A 17889-nucleotide genomic window follows, 5' to 3' on the forward strand; every position below is an offset into this window, starting at 1 on the left:
TCACGTTGAAGAAGAAAGAGAAATGGACAGAGAGTTTTCATTGGTTAAAATTTATTATGGGACCCAGTTGATTTTTAATATATTGATATAAATTTAATTCATAGTTTAATATTGTTATGAGGTGGCAAATTTTGTTAAAAAATTTAGAAAGTTAATTTGGAGATCACAAAGAGAGAATAATATATATATATATATATAATATTATATTACCTATTGAATTGATAAAACTCAAACCCGAAAAAATTTATTAATATATTATATTTATTAGTTTACAGAATATTAATTTATTAAAATTAAAATTATATTATATATTTAAATATTAAAGTCTCGTTAGGTCACTGGTTTAATTTTAATGATATAAAAATTACATTCATAAATTTAAGATGTGAATAAAAATTATATTAAATATTAGGTTTAATCAATTAAATTGATTGGAAGAAAGAAGAAAATTAATTAGTCTATATTAATACTTATTAGGTATGATTGTTTAAAGTTAAGTTATAAATTTTTATGATTTTATCATAATAATTTTTAAAAGATTATTATTAAATTATAAAAATAAGGGTTGGCAAAAAAAGAGAAAAAAAAATAAAGCTTAGAAAGAAATTATGACTAGCAAACAAGGAAATATTAAATAAAGATAGGGACTCACCTGCATAAAATCTGTGTCACAATAAAAATGAAAAAAAATATTAAAACAAATTTGGGATCCACCATAAAATCTGCGTAAAAGAAAAAAAGCATTAATAGAAAAAGAAAATAGTAAGTACTGGAAGAGAATTAAAAGAGCGGTATTGAGAATAAGGAAAGAATATTGAGAATAACTTTTTCTGATCGGGGCAAATTGAGTTAAATTCCTTAGCAATTGGATTTTGGATTTACAAATTATTCAATTGATTCTTATGCCGGCACGTAAGCTAAATTGACATCATAATTAAGTGACATATCATCAAATTTTTTTTGTAATAAATACAAAATATATATATTTAAACTTTTTAAATGATTCTCAATTAATATATATGGGATATAATTAGTACAACTATAATTTTAATATTAATAATAATTTACCTAAATTATATCCTAATTTTTTTTTATAACGTCTGATTTATTATTTCAATTGGAAATTACATAGTCATTATGCAAAAGCATAGTAATTGTGTTTGGGACAAAATGATGAAAACAAAATGTACTATGATTAAGTATATCACTTTTCGCCAGTTTGTCTGCAACTCTATTTCCTTCTCTGTTTATCCATTGGAACTCGACTGATTCAAACTTCTGTTTCCACCATAATGCTTCTCGTATCCAATTATATGAATGAAAGCATAAACCAATTCTGTTAAGGAGGTGAATAGCTTTTTGACAGTCCCCTTCTATGATAATCTTCTTATATCCATGGCTCCAGCAATTTTGCTTTGCCATAATGATCGCCTGTAGTTCGCTTTCCAACGGATTTCTAACTACCTGACCAATACCTTGTCCCGCCCCTTGATAAACTCCTCTTGAATCTCTAATCACCCATCCAGCACGGCTCGGAATGTTTGAATTGGTGAAAGAACCATCAACATTACACTTTATCCATCCTGTATATGGTCTTCTCCATTCATTTCTTCTATTTCTGTATGTCCCTCTGACCGTAGCTTGATTGTTCATCCATTCTTGTGCGTCCTTATGGGCTTGCATCAATATAGTTCTCCAATTTATATGCTTATGCTGAAAGAGAAGAATATTTCTACTCTTCCATATACGCCACAATACCCACAAAGGTAGGTTATGTAAATGAGACAGTGTAGAGGAAGAACAACACTGTAGACAAGCTTCCATTTTTGCTTCCAGAGTAGCATTTGGATCCATTATTATCAAGTTAGAAATACCTGACGCCCTCCAAATAGATTGAGCATATATACAATCAAATAATATATGCTAATCTGATTCTTCACCTTGGCAGCATCGCAGACACTGATCCATATTAGTAACATGTCTTCTCTTTAAATTGCTCCCTGTTGCCAGGCTTCTTGATAATGTTTTCCAAAGATAATGATGTATTTTCGGAGGCATTTTCGTTGCCCAAATCTTCTTCTTGAGATTCACATCACCATAAACTGGTTGTATGAGATCATTTGCTGGTAGATGAGTAGATAGCCAATATCCGGATTTAACTGAATAGATCCCATTCTCATTATAATGCCAGCCAAGTAGATCCAACTGAGCTTTTGAGAAGATCTTGACTCCAAGTATTTTATCTATATCCTCTTCCACAACCACCTCATGTAGCTTTTGTTCATTCCATCCTCTCCCATCAGATCGTATCAGGTCTTTCACCTTTCCTACCAAAGGAACTCCATCTCTAGCTCTTGGTGGCCTTGGAGGGTGAACCGGTAACCATGGATCAGTCCACAGATTAGTCAGAGTGCCATCTCCTATAACATATCTTAGCCCCTGATTTACAAGCTCTTTCCCATACAAAATTGATTTCCATGCATAAGAAGCTTTCCGTTTCTGAACTGCATCGAGGATATTACCATCTGCAGAGTAACGAGCTCGTAGAACTCGAGCCATAAGACATTCTGGATGCTGCAAAATACGCCAGACCTGTTTACCCAATAGTGCTTGGTTGAAGTTTTGTAGTGAACCCAAGTCCTCCTTCTCGTTTAGGTACACTAACCCGTTTCCATGCATACCAATGCATACCCTTCTTATCTGTATTGCCCCACCAAAATTTCGCAAGCACACCATTGATCTCTTCACACACCTCCTTTGGTAATCTGAATACATTCATCGAGAAGATTGGCATGGCTAGCGCTATTTATTTAAGTAACACTTCCTTGCCACCATGAGAAAGGTATTTTTTACTCCACCCCTGAGTTACTGACTTAACTCTATCCACTATGTAGGCAAACATATCACTTTTACTTCTTCCAAATTGTTCTGGCATTCCTAAATACTTTCCAATTCCACCAGCGTTATGTATCCCCAAAATATTCCTCATGCGAGATTTAACTATCTCTGATACTTTACTACCAAACGTGATAGAAGACTTACTGAGGTTAACTGATTGCCCTGAAGCAGCCTCATATTCCGATGAAATTTTCTTAAGCTTAGTTGCTGCCCTTGGATTAGCCAGTGAGAAAAATAAAGAATCATCTGCAAATAATAGATGATTAACCGGTGGTGCTTGTAGGGCTACTTTCACTCCTAATATAGATCAATCCTCCATAGCTCTGTTCATCATATGGGAAAGAACTTCTGCGCAAAGTATAAATATATATGGAGAAAGTGGATCACCCTGCCTGATTCCTCTCTCTGGTACAATATGACCTTCTGGGGCTCCATTAATCAAAACAGAGAAGCTGACACTACTCACACATGCCATTATCCACTTGATCCAACGTGTATCAAAACCCATTCTGATCATTGTTTCCTCAAGGAATCTCCACTCCAATCTATCATAAGCTTTTGCTATATCTGTTTTAACTGCCATATAGGATGAAGCTTGCCTCTTCCTTACTTTGAGACTGTGGAAAACTTCATGAGCTACAATGATGTTGTCTGTAATAATTTTCCCTGGTATAAACGCTTGTTGATTCTCTGTTATTAAACCAGCCAAGTGTTTCTTCATGCGGTTGACCAAAATCTTTGATATAACTTTGTAGGCAACATTACATAGAGTAATAGGACGGAACTCAGCCATCCCAGTGGGTGGGTAGACCTTTGGGATAAGACAGATATTAGTGTGGTTCAATGCTGGGTCTATTTCTCCAGTATCAAAGAACTGCTTGACTTCTTGAATAATCTCTGTCTTTAACTCATCCCAAAACTGGTGATAGAAAACTGCAGAAAACCCATCTGGACCAGGAGCACGATGTGGGCCTATAGTAAATATAACTTCCTGAATTTCTTCTATTGTTACCTCTCGTGTAAGATCCATATTTATCTCAGCGGTAACCTTCTTTGTAAATCCAGAGAAAACTTTATCATAGACACTTGGATCTGTTGATGAGGAGGAGAAGAAGGAGGTAAAGTAATCCTGAGCAACTCTTCCAATACTCTGTTGGCCTCTATGTATTACTCCATGTTCATCTTGGATCGATGTGATCGTATTTCTGGATCTCTTTCCTTTAGTAATGGCATGAAAAAAGGAAGTATTTCTATCCCCTACTCTAAGCCATTGGATTCTGCTTTTTTGTTTCCAGAAGACCTCTTCATCTATGTAAGCTTGATCTAGTTCCTCCTTTAAATGCGTATTCTCTTGTTGGGTTGCATTATTATCACTGACAGCTTTATCTAACTTGGCTCGAAGGATCGAGATACATTCTTGAGCATTACTTCTGTTATTTCTTTTCCATCTTGCAATATGGTGCCGACATCTACTGATCCTCTGAGCTAACGGCAACTGTATAAACTGAGCCTATCCCATACCATTCCAGCCCCTTTGTACCGAGTCTTTGAATCCTTCTTTCATACTCATTCCACTATCATAGCGAAATGTTCTTCTGGGCTGTTCTTTTTCAACTCCAATATATGTTATCATTGGTCTATGGTCAGACTCACCAATCTCCAAATACTCATTCTCTGAAGCTGGGAAGAGCGTGTTCCACTCAGAGTTAGCCATTACGCGATCCAAGCTGCATTGAACTTGATGTTGACCTCTCTGCCCAACCCATGAAAATCTGTTTCCCACTGATCTTACATCTGTTAAGTCATTATGCCGAACCATTGTGCGAAAACCTTGAAATGAAATTTCAGGCCGCACTCTACCACCCTGTTTCTCATGATTTCCAAGAATTTCATTGAAATCACCAAGTAACAACCATGGTTGGTTCCGTCTACTAATCCCCATTCGTTCCAAAGCTTCCCAAGTATAGTGACGCAAAGAAGTATTTGGGTTTCCATAAACGAAGGTAAAATAGAAAGAACCTTCATTACCATCAACTTTACAATCTACCAAATTGGGAGATAGACTTAAAACTGAAAACTGTACATGCTGCTTCCAAAAGATAACTAACCCACCACTAGATCCTATAGGCGGCACTGAAACATAATTAAGAAAATCTATCTGAGCTCCAACATCACGGATGTAGTCATCATTCTGTTTTGTTTCTGACAAGCATACGATGTCCGGGAGACACAACCTGTTGATCTCCTTAAGGCGTCGAACTGTCGAGTCTATGCCCAATCCTCGACAGTTCCAACAGGTTGTCCTCATGGCGGCAGTGGTGGTTCAGGGCCCACCGCGCCTCCCACTATAGTGTCAGCTTCATCCTCTGTAGCAGCCGAGAAGGTAGTCTCTTCCAATGTCACATCTCCTCCTGTCTTGCGCTTCACACTTCTTGCACCACTAGATTCTCCTTTCTCAACAGAGGAGAATTTGCTTTTGTTGTGGTCTGCCTCAGCCATCCGAGCTTTCCTCTTTAGACCCTCCCTTCCATCGTACCTATCAACAAACGGGTTGATTGGGTTGAACATTTCCTCAGTGTTGAGCTCATCAGAGTACAGATTAGGCAGAGTATGACCATTCCATAGGCCATCTTCTTCTTCAGCTTCCTCTATCAGAGAAATCTCTCTATTACATTCCAAAGTTTTTTTCTATGATACCCTAGAAAACTAAGAACCCTAAAATAATAAATTCCCAAATCGACTTTGATGTATTTAATATAAATCCAAAACAAATAGAGAATATCAACTAAACAGAACACAAACAACTTTTATCTATATATATACATATATATATATATTATTTTCTATATATAAATAAACACTATACATATTAAACTTAAAATGAGTATTTTTAATTGTAAATTATTATATATTTTTTCAAATTACTATCTTAAGTTATAAAGTTAGTTAAAATTTAACATTATTATATTTTTGCAGTTTATATTAAAATTTACTTTTCGCAAGTTCAAACTATGAATTTACTAATATCCCAAAATAAAGATTTGTCTTTTATTTACAAATTCAAGATGGAAGCTAACTTCTACAACTATAAAAATGGAAAACTACTTTTTAATAAATTATTTCTTATATAACTTTTAAATATAGTGCATATCAAAAAAATTCTCATAGCTTAAAATTCAACCTACGAAATAAAAATATATTAAATTATATACATTTAAACATAAACTATGTATAAGACTTTAAAAATAATTAGGTTGAATATACTTTTCATTAAAGAAAATCTTTGTGTGGAAGCCCCTTAGTCCAGTGGTTTGACTAAGTGTTCATGAATGCTTCTACACCAGCAAGTTCATGTTTCAATTTCCAGAGAAAATGATTTATTAAACAATTATGCAAGCTACAGAAAAAAAGCTTACAAGGGATCTTCAACATGGTGCAAGTAAACCCGGTCAAGCGTGGATCTTCATAGGGCGGCTCTGGTGATGCAATTAGACGTAGATCCTCATAAGGCAAGTAGTATTGTCGGTTGCCGAATCGTCTATGTAATCTTTCTCATAATTGTAATGTCCTAATAAATCAGCGTTAAAAAAAAGTCTTTGTAAACCTAAGATAATCCCGTGCTCTTAAATTTAAAAAGCATATTAAAGTTTTACAATAGATTTTCTTTATTTATTTCAACTTTACATAAAATATGTAAAAATAATAATTTAAAAAAATTTGTAACAAACTAGAATTACAACATATGATAAAATTACAACAAAATTAAAAATTATTAAGTATTTAAATATCTAACGCAAACATTGAAATAACGCAAACATTGAAATTAAATTTTAAATTTGAAAAATAAAATTTAATCAAATTGGATTACAATATCGCGTCACCCATCGGTTTAATCGGTATTCTGTGGGTTTAGCGATTTTAGCCAGTTTTATCAAAATTTTAAAGAATTGATATTTCTTAAAACCAAACTAGATTACGTATCATATCACAAAGTTTACCGTTTTCACTGCAGATACGAGTCGGGTTATAAATGTTGATTTAAATGAAAAATGTTTTAAATAAATAAAATTCTTACAAATTAATAAAACATGTGTAACGTTGCTAACTAAGTGGCTGTGGTTTATATAAGCGTTAGAGAGTGTTATTGGTTCATATATTTTAATGGATTTGAAAATACAAGTCAAATCTAGTGTTATTGCTCCTGTGATTTTAAAATCCATATTCAAATTCATTGTTATTAGTTATATGATTTTAAAATCTATATTCAAATAAATTGTTATTGGTTTTATGATTTTAAAGTAGATTTTAAAATCAGGTGTTATTCAATAATAGTAATTTCTTTAAAAATTTGATTTAAAATTAGATTTGAATGAATTTATGAATGATTTTAAGTTAAATATACAAAGAAGCAAATATTGAGTTGAACCTTGATATTTTGACAAATCTGTATTATTGGTTTTCCTAATATCTTTTCGGCACCAATTTTCGTATATATGTATTGCATACGTTAATTATAACAAGAACTCACAAAGATATGATTATTTTGTTAAATGGTAGTGTGCTTGTAACTTTTCCATTTAAAAACATCGAGCACTCATCACACTTTTGAAAGTTTTCTATTTTTCCAATTGTCCAATTTCTACATTTTCCTAGTTTTCTATTTCTATCGTAGTGGTCGGTCTATCATAGTTATATATAATCTCGACTATGCATTAGAAAATTAACACAAGAAACAAACACTTTAAACCCCTAAAAGAGCATCAATGGAAGAATCACAACAAGAACCACAAGAACATGGAAAAGGTTCTTATGTTCAATGGAGTCCTCAAGAAAATAAAACTTTGATAAATCTACTTTTAGATTGTATTTCTGCAGGTTTACGTGATAGTAATGATCTATTCATCAAATTCACGGTGGAGAGAAGAATCATACCTCTTCTCAATTAACTATTTGGCTGATTTATGATAATCCAGTTATTTTTATTTTGAAATCTATATCATTGATTCTGAAATCTACTTATTTGACTTTAAAATCTATGTATTTATCAAAAATTACTAAATTCAAGAAATAATCATAAATTCCTTAAAATACTACAACCAATAACCTCCACTTAATGTGGCATCTATACTATTAAAACATAAGACATTTTTTTAGGTGGTCTTCTGTTTTTAAAGCATCACTGCTATTGCATTTAAATTTTAATTAAACCATTATGTTAAATGTAATCAGTTGCAACTATATTCTCACTTACGATATATAATTATAATTTCTAGCGTGCTTTTACTTAATATTACCGCAAATAAAGAAAAATTCAAATTCTCAAGATCTTCCACAACGGTATTATTGAGTTTTCCATGGCGGTCTTTCAAGATCTATGAGACCTACAGTTGTATTGGAGCAAAGCGGAGAATATGAGGGAGTTTGGATGAGATTTACAGTCTGGAGACAAGAATTCATGGTAGAGTTGAAAACAGGAGGTCTCAAGGATGTCTCCAAAATATGAAAACATGGGAAGATTTTTAAGATTTGTGAAATAAATATCTTCTGATAAATGGTCTTCTGGATTGAATCAAAGGATTTACTAGACGAATAAAAGACGGCTCTGAATTGCAGGAACGTAATCTATGGAGATTCAGGTTTATAATCATAGGTTAACTAAAGATTTGAGGATCATTTGTTTTGAAGGGGATTTTCATAAAGAGTCAAGGAATTCTCCATCATCATATCATCGAGGTTAGTGATGCAATTTCTTTGGAATTTATTGGTGATTCTGTGGGGAATGAATAAAGGGATTGACTGCTTATACAATTTAGGGCTATATTTTCAACAAATAGAGGAAACTTGGTACCTAATTAGCATCTTATTTTACAATCCCACTCGATCATAAAGTACAAATTCACATTGAAGAGGCTATTCTCATCAAACGTAGAGGCATGTTTCTAATATTAATATGTTGGACACGTAGTCTCCGAGCACAAATACATGGCAATAGTACTATCAGGCTCCCAACCACATTATTGTCTTCGAGAAGGATTGATGACCATGGCCATTCAAAAGATCAAGTGTTTGTTTTTTTTGATATTTAAGATGCTCTTCTCAGATTTCAAATAGCTATTTATAGTTTTGTGAATGTTTTGAATTTTTTTAAATCATTTTTTCGCAGGAACAACCTACACTAAAGGATAAGAATTGGTAAACTACGTGATCGCATGAAGCTGCTGTTCGAAGCTCTGAGTGTGGTAGGAAAAGAGGCAACAATGTTCATTTATGCTTCGAACAATGTGAGAAAAGATAGTTACAAAATAAAACAATGTGAACAAAGGTACGTGTGCTTTAATTTTTGGTTTTCCGTGCAACTAAGGTCTATAGGTTCAACCTTTTTAATGTATCTAACTCCCACATGTTCCATCAATATTAATATATCTCAAGGTTAACTCTTGGTGTCTTATTTATGTTTTGCTTGATACTGCAGACAAGAGCCTTATATGCGTCAGTGAGAGAAGTGATTTGGATGACATAATTGTCTTAATGACAATCTTGTAATGCCTCGACCGCCCACAGCTAATGGCCACCCACGTCCGCTCTCTCGGTCTGTGAGCCCCATCCCGTTCCAGCGGTCGGTACGTTAATTTTCCAAGGTTCGAATGGCCTTGCAATCACCACCCGACCTTTCCCCGTGTTTTAGGGGTGATTGGTAGAGGCCGTGGCTTTCTGTTTTATGCTCTAAGATTTAGGCTCTAAATTTTTAGCTTTAACTTTAATTTATTTTGCTGTAGAAATTTTTCAGAGCACCGTATAAAATAAAATCTCTAGGGAAAGTACTTTATAAAGCTAACATATTTCTTTTTATAATGTTTTGGCTTTAGATTCAGTTTTTAAAATAAAAGCATAATTGCTTTAAAAAATGGATGTAGAAATTAAAAAGACTGTGCACAGTTCATACAGCCTCAACCAATTATCCCTTAAATGTAGAAAACTATGGTCTGAAAGTAGTTGTCAAGGAGTCTTTCATGGATACATGTATTCATGGTCGAGAAGAATTGGTAGAGGTGAAGTACTTCAGAATAAATATTAAGTCACATAGGGTATTATCAATGTAGGTAACAATATATTGATACTAAGCAATCACTCTCTTGAAAAGTATTGCTACAAAAAATATCTTGAAAAGTATATTTGCTATTTTGTATAAACATTTGAGCTTTCATGATTTATTAGATATACATATTTTTGCAGATAGTTAAGAATCATTTTTCCTAATTCAAAGTGAATGTAGTTATGGAACCTAATGGGTTGAAGAAAGTGGGTTCGTTGGCCTATACTGAAACAAGAAAACGGTTTTGGCTTTTACACATTTAATATTTCATTATTTATTAACATTTTAGATTATAATAATGATGCTATGTTATGTTATACTTACGTAGATATCACGGAGGAGAGAATACCGTGCAAATTTGTAAAATCCCGAAAAGGTTTAACAGAATTGATTTGGCTACCTATGTCACCAAAGTTTACTTACTTTTTCCGTCACAAATCCGTTTAGAACTCCAGAGTTAAGCGTGCTTGGGCTGGAGCAGTGAAAGGATGGGTGACCTATCGGGAAGTGATTCGCGATACAGTGCGAATGAGGCCAAAACAAGGGAACGGTCGGGTGGTGATTGCAGGGCCAGTAAACATGAATCTCGGGCCTTGGAAAATTAACGGACCGACCGCTGGAACGGGATGGGGTCCACAGGCTGAGAGAGCGGGCGTGGGTGGCCCATTAGCTGTGGGCGGTCGGAGCGTTACAAGTGGTATCAGAGCTGGTTAACCATCTCGGTTCTGACCCGAGAGGCGTCTTGAGACCTGTCGTGTAGCGCAACGAGGGTGTTGCGTTCTTTGAGAGGGGGTGAATTGTAACATCTCGAGTTGTGATATATGAAAAGGCTTAAGAGAATTGATTTGGCTACCTATGTCACTAAAGTTGACTTACCTTTTCTGTCACACATCCGTTTAGAACTCCAGAGTAAAGCGTGCTTGGACTGGAGTAGTGAAAGGATGGGTGACCTCTCGGGAAGTGATTCACGATACCGTGCGAGTGAGGCTAAGGAGTTGATTGGCAAGTGCTTTAGAAGTGCTGTAAGATCTCTCTATAGCCTAAATTATTTATACAGCCCAAAATTTTGCCAATCATGTTTTGTAAAGACTTTTTAAAGCTATAGATTTTTCTTTCTTTTTTATTTATGTTTAACTGTGGAAAGCCATAAATCTAGAGCACTTATTTTTTGCTTTAGAAAATTTATATTTAAGTCTTTGAATTTTTTTAAACCTGCAGCTAATATTCTACAGCAAAATTATCTACAATCACAGCAAAAAAAATCTACAGATTTATTTTTAAAGCAAAAATATAAAGCTACAGCTCTTTCCAATCATCCCCAAGTTTCGTTAATACTATTAACATTCCTTTTATTGAAATTTTCAAATAATTCAAATATAAAGAAAATTAATTGCATGATTCAACTTACCCTGTATACCATTTTCCCTTCAACAACACACTTTTCATTAGAACAAACATTTTTTTTTGTGAAACTTACGAATCCCCTGCATCCCATATATATAATAACTATTAATTTCATGTATATACCTGTTATAACATTTTTTTTTTTGGTAGGATACCTGTTATAACATATTAGTTCATTGAAAAGTTAAAGTAAATGACTTTTAAAATTAGAAAACCAAATATTAATTTTTCTTGAATAAATATTCTACATAATATATAAAACGTTTTTTTTTGTGGCAATATACAATATGTTATTCCAAATGATTCGACTTTTCAAGTATTTGATCAATAGGAAATAATGGAACGGCATATGCTGGAGATCCATGATTTGATGTCAAAAGGTTCAATTTAATAATTTTAAGTTCAGAAACAAAAATATCAACTTATGGAGGACCGGAAGTGAAAATAAGGTAAGTTTGACCATTGTTGCTCTTCGATCGAGCTGCACTTCGATCCGCGACGGCGAGGCTTGACTCGAATATTTTTTTGTGTATGTCGTAATTGTATATTTTGGGTGACATGCTATATTTTCGGTTTTTGTTAAAAAATGGGAGAAAACGAAAGGCGTTTTCTGGCTCTTTCTAAACTACTCCACTTCCCCTCATCGACTAATTAATTAGAGCTTTTAGCAACAAAACAAACTAATCAATGAGAGTTCTCCCTTGTTATGACATATTTTAAATTATATGATAAAATTTTGAAATATAATCCCTAACAAATATAAATAAAAATGCATAATTCATGATATGCAAAGAAAATTGAATAGAAACCTGCAAAAAAAATGATTGAATAAGTAATGATACATAATAAAATAGTTAAAATATTTATTATTTATTTATAAATTCCAGTGAATAGAAAACAAAATAAAATTTACATACCATTATAAAAATATTCTGAAAACCACTTTATAGTCGAAATTCACTGTCTTTGTCTGTGTTGTGTATCAGTTAACTTAAGAAGCAAATAAAATTAACATTTTATTTATTTAAAATTTTATTGAATAAAAAAATATTAAATTTACGTCCTGTTGACTACAAAATATTTTGAAAAATTTATCTGTAAACAACAGTCATTTTTGTTTTCTATACGGCTTGCCTAGTCTATCGGTTATTAGAATCGAGATCTCGACTTTAATCTACAAAGTGCAACATATAACTAAATATACATAAGACTGATAACAAAATGAATTAAGTCATGTTACATACATGTTTAAGTTAGTATAAACTTAATTTGTTAAATATAATTTAAATAAACAAAATTATTATAAACTTAATTTTATATTTAATTAAATCAAATTTATAGTAAGATATTAATAAGAAAATGATAAAATTATCAATATTAATAAAATTGATAAATCAATTTTATGTTTAATTAAATCAAATTTATTGTAAGATATTAATAAGAAAATGATAAATCAAATTGAAATGCATCTCATAAACGTTGTGACTGCATATTTATATGGATCGTTGGATAATGATATATATATGAAACTCCCCGAGGGATTAAAAATGCCAGGGGCATTGAAAGAAAAATCCAGGGAGATTTGTTCGGTCAAGTTACAGCGATCACTTTACGGATTATAGAAATCCGGACGCATGTGGTACAATTGCTTAAGTGAATATATCTTGAAAAAGGGATATGTGAATAATGCAATATGTCTATGCGTTTCTATAAAGAAATCGTCATCTGGCTTTGTGATCATTGTTGTATATGTAGATGACCTGAGCATAATTGAAACTCAAAAAAGGAGGTTGTTGATGCTTGAAATCATATGAAAGAGGAGTTCGAAATGAAAGATCTCTGAAAGACAAAGTTTTGTCTTGGGCTCCAGATAGAGCATCTCCGAGAAAGAATAATTGTGCATCAATCAAATCATACGAAAAGGTTATTGAAACGCTTTTGTATGAATAAAGCGACTCCTTTGAGTACTCCAATGGTAAATAGATCTCTCGATGTTGAAAGAGATGTTTTAAAAGATCCTGGTAAGATCTTATATAAATAAGTACTTTGGAGATGCTAATGGTAATAAAGCATATGAGAGCTTATATATCTTGTGAGTTATTTTTGATGAAATATACTTTTAGACACTCACTACAAGAAAACACATGCTTAACGACGAAATTTAACGAGGAAAAACAATCCTCGTAAATTTGCGTCGAGTTTATGAGGAATTTACGTGAAAAACTAAAGTCATCGTTATTTCCTCGTAACGTAACGACAAAACTGTTTCGTCGTAAAGTGGATGTAACTTTACGAGTATTTTACGAGGAAAAACTATTTCCTCGTAAATACGACATAAACTTTGCGTGGTATTTACGAGGAAATAGTTTACGTGTATTTAGCGAGGAAATTTTTGAATCCACCAACTTTATAGGTGTTACACGTTTTTTTTGCCCACCTAATTAATTTTCGTCGTAAATTCATAGGAAAATTACAACTACCAGATTCGAATTTTCCTATAAATATGGATGTTTGAACATCATTTTAAACACACCAACAACAAAAAACGTGAAAGAAAAAAAATGGCTGGCTCCGGGACTATTTATGAGTTGCGGAAGTGGATGTATATGCATAGAGATGGTAACGGGAGAGTGACGAAAGAATACCTTGCGGGTCTGGAGACATTTATGCATCAAGCAGATTCAACACCGCTCGCCCAAGAAAGTGGTAAGATGTTCTGTCCTTGTCGGAAATGCAACAATTCGAAACTGGCAAACCGTGAAAATGTTTGGAAGCATTTAATAAATAGATGTTTCACGGCAAATTACTATATCTGGTTTCAACATGGAGAAGGTTTTAATTATGATCAGAACGAAACTAGTAGTAGTAATTGCAATTTTCAGGAAAAAGAACCGGTTGATCATCATTTGCATAATGAACATAGTTACCATCAGGAGGAGATGGTAGATTATGATAGGGTTCATGATATGGTAGCTGATGCATTCGTAGCTCATGATGAAGATGAAGAACCTAATATAGATGCAAAAAAGTTTTACGAAATGTTAAACGCGGCGAATCAACCACTTTACAGTGGTTGTAGAGAAGGTCTCTCTAAATTGTCGTTAGCTGCTAGAATGATGAATATTAAAACTGATCACAATCTACCTGAAAGTTGCATGAACGAATGGGCGGACTTGTTTAAAGAGTATTTGCCGGAAGACAATGTGTCTGCTGATTCTTATTATGAGATTCAGAAACTGGTTTATAGTCTTGGGTTGCCTTCGGAGAATGATAGATGTTTGCATCGACAACTGCATGATCTATTGGAGAGATGATGAGAAGCTAGAAGAATGTCGATTCTGCAAGAAGCCACGATTCAAGCCGCAAGGACGGGGACGTAATAGGGTACCGTACCAAAGGATGTGGTACCTACCAATTACAGACATATTGAAAAGATTGTATCAATCAGAGCAGACTGCTGGAAAGATGAGATGGCATGCCGAGCATACTCAGACGGATGGTGAGATGACTCATCCATCAGATGCAAGAGCCTGGAAACATTTCAACAAAGTACATCCAGATTTCGCTAGCAATATCCGGAATGTGTATCTCGGATTATGCACAGATGGATTTAGTCCGTTCGGAATGTCAGGGAGACAATATTCATTGTGGCCAGTCTTTCTTACTCCATACAACCTGCCACCGGAGATGTGCATGCAACGGGAGTTACTATTCTTGACCATATTAATACCTGGTCCGAACCATCCAAAAAGGTCCCTGGATGTTTTCCTACAACCACTGATAAAAGAGTTGAAGGATTTGTGGTCAACAGGGGTGAGGACGTATGACTGTTCAACGAAGACGAATTTTACGATGCGAGCGATGCTTTTGTGGACCATAAGTGATTTTCTTGCCTATGGGATGTTGTCTGGATGGACTACACATGGGAGATTAGCTTGTCCATATTGTAATGGAACGACAGATGCGTTTCAACTGAAGAATGGTAGGAAGACAAGTTGGTTTGATTGTCACCGTCGATTTCTTCCCATTGGCCATCCTTACCGAAGAAACAAGAATTTGTTTAGGCACAAAAGGGTTGTGAGAGACACTCCTCCTCCATATCTAACTGGAGAACAAATTGAAGCGCAAATCGACTACTACGGAGCTAACGAAACAGTTCGTTGGGGTGGTAATTGGCATGTCCCTCGTAATATGCCAGATTCTTACGGTGTTCATCACAACTGGCACAAGAAGAGTATATTTTGGGAGTTGCCATATTGGAAGGATCTTCTTCTGCGCCACAACCTCGATGTGATGCATATAGAGAAGAATTTCTTTGAGAACATCATGAATACAATATTGAATGTCCCAGGGAAGACAAAAGACAACATAAAATCGAGGTTGGACTTGCCGGATATTTGCTCAAGAAGCGAGTTACATATTAAAAGCAATGGACAAGTTCCCGTTCCGATATTCAGATTATCTTCAGAAAAAAAGTCGGTGTTGTTCAACTGGGTGGCATCAGAAGTGAAGTTCCCCGATGGGTATGTTTCGAATCTCTCTAGATGTGTTGAAAAGGGTCAAAAGTTCTCCGGGATGAAGAGTCATGATTGTCATGTATTTATGCAACGACTACTGCCCTTTGCATTTGCGGAGCTACTTCCAACAAACGTACATGAAGCACTTGCAGGTACGTAGTGTATTATATCACAATAATTTACAAAATAATATATGACTAACAATGTGTTTAATTTTTTTGAATATAAAAGGCATTGGAGCATTTTTCAGGGATCTGAGCACACGCACTCTTAAAAAAGAAGTTGTGGAACAGCTTCAGGAGAACATTCCCATCTTATTGTGAAACTTGGAGAAGATATTTCCTCCCGGATTTTTTTGACGTCATGGAGCATCTAGCTGTCCACCTCCCATATGAGGCATTGCTTCGTGGACCTGTACATTACGGATGGATGTATCAGTATGAGCGAGCCATGAAATATTTGAAGGGAAAAGCAAAGAACCTCGCCAAAGTTGAAGGTTCTATAATTGCTGGAAGTTTGACGGAAGAAGTTTCTCACTTCACATCGTACTACTTTGCGTCAAAAGTACGTACACGGAGAAGAGCTCCAAGAAGATATGATGATGGTGGTGTTGCGCCAACATATGCAGTTGCTGGTGTTCCAGACATCTTTAGCCAGATTGGGCGACTCGGTGGGAAGTCTAAAGAGGTTTGGTGGTCGAGTGAACAAGACGCTCATAGTGCACACACCTATATTCTACTCAATTGCGAAGATCCATTGATTCGTTATTTTGAAAGGTAACATATATTGACACTTCGAAACACATATAAGTATAATTAATTGTATAATTGCGAGAGATTCATTCCTACAAAATGTGATTTTACAGCCTATTTGTTTCTCAAGTCGAAGAAACATTTCCTGGTATATCCACAAGTGACGTAGACAAAAGGAAAGATCAACACTTCATTAAGTGGTTGCGGAATCATGTATTAACTAAAAAAATTTTCATACATTATCTGTATTTCATTAACATTCTCTTTATTTTTGCAGGTTGATTATGACGACGACGATGCAGATTATCCTAAGTGGTTACACGAAGTAATTCAATCTCCACTTGTAAAGGTCACCACATCACAGATGTATTTCACACGAGGCTATACTTTTCATACATATGACTATGGTAGACAACGGGAGACCAGTAACTATGGAATATGTGTGAAAGGGGAAACAGATTTCTACGGGATCTTGACGGAGATTATTGAAGTCGAATTTCCAGGGATACTGAAGCTGAAATGCGTCCTCTTCAAATGTGAATGGTTCGACCCCGTCGTCAACAGAGGTGTTCGGTCTAACAAATTCGGTGTAGTTGATGTCAACGGTGGACGAAGGTACAACAAATTCGAGCCTTTCATCTTAGCTTCACAAGCAGACCAAGTTAGCTTCCTTCCATACCCTCGGATGAGAGATTCAGGTATAAATTGGTTAGCAGTAATCAAAGTTACACCTCGAGGACGAATCATCAGTGGAGAAGAACCACCATTGCAAGAAGAACAGATAAATGAAGTTGAGGAACCTGAACAAGAAATTGATGATATCCTTCTCATTGATCCGCATAATCACGAGTACGAAGATCTTACCGATGATGCCACAGACGAAGCTGTTGAAGACGAGTTTAATGAAAATGATGATGTTTCTAGTGATGACGAGAATGTCGATATATCCGATTGATGTATTTGTTTTATGAATAAGATGAGGGATTTTGTTTTATGAATAAGATAATGTGGGGTTTGTTTGATGAATAAGGTAATGTGGGAGTTTGTTTTATGAATAAGCAAATGTGGGAATTGTGGTTTGGAATGGAAATAAAGATGGGGTTTGGAATATATGAAGTAGAAAATAAGGAATATGGGGTTTGGGGTTTCGGGTTTGGGGTTTTGGATTCTAGGGATTTAAACATAACACTCGTTAATTCCACGTAAGCTTAAATCGTCGTAAAGT

Source organism: Brassica napus, chromosome C8, assembly GCF_020379485.1.
Source record: "Brassica napus cultivar Da-Ae chromosome C8, Da-Ae, whole genome shotgun sequence".
Taxonomy (NCBI): domain Eukaryota; kingdom Viridiplantae; phylum Streptophyta; class Magnoliopsida; order Brassicales; family Brassicaceae; genus Brassica; species Brassica napus.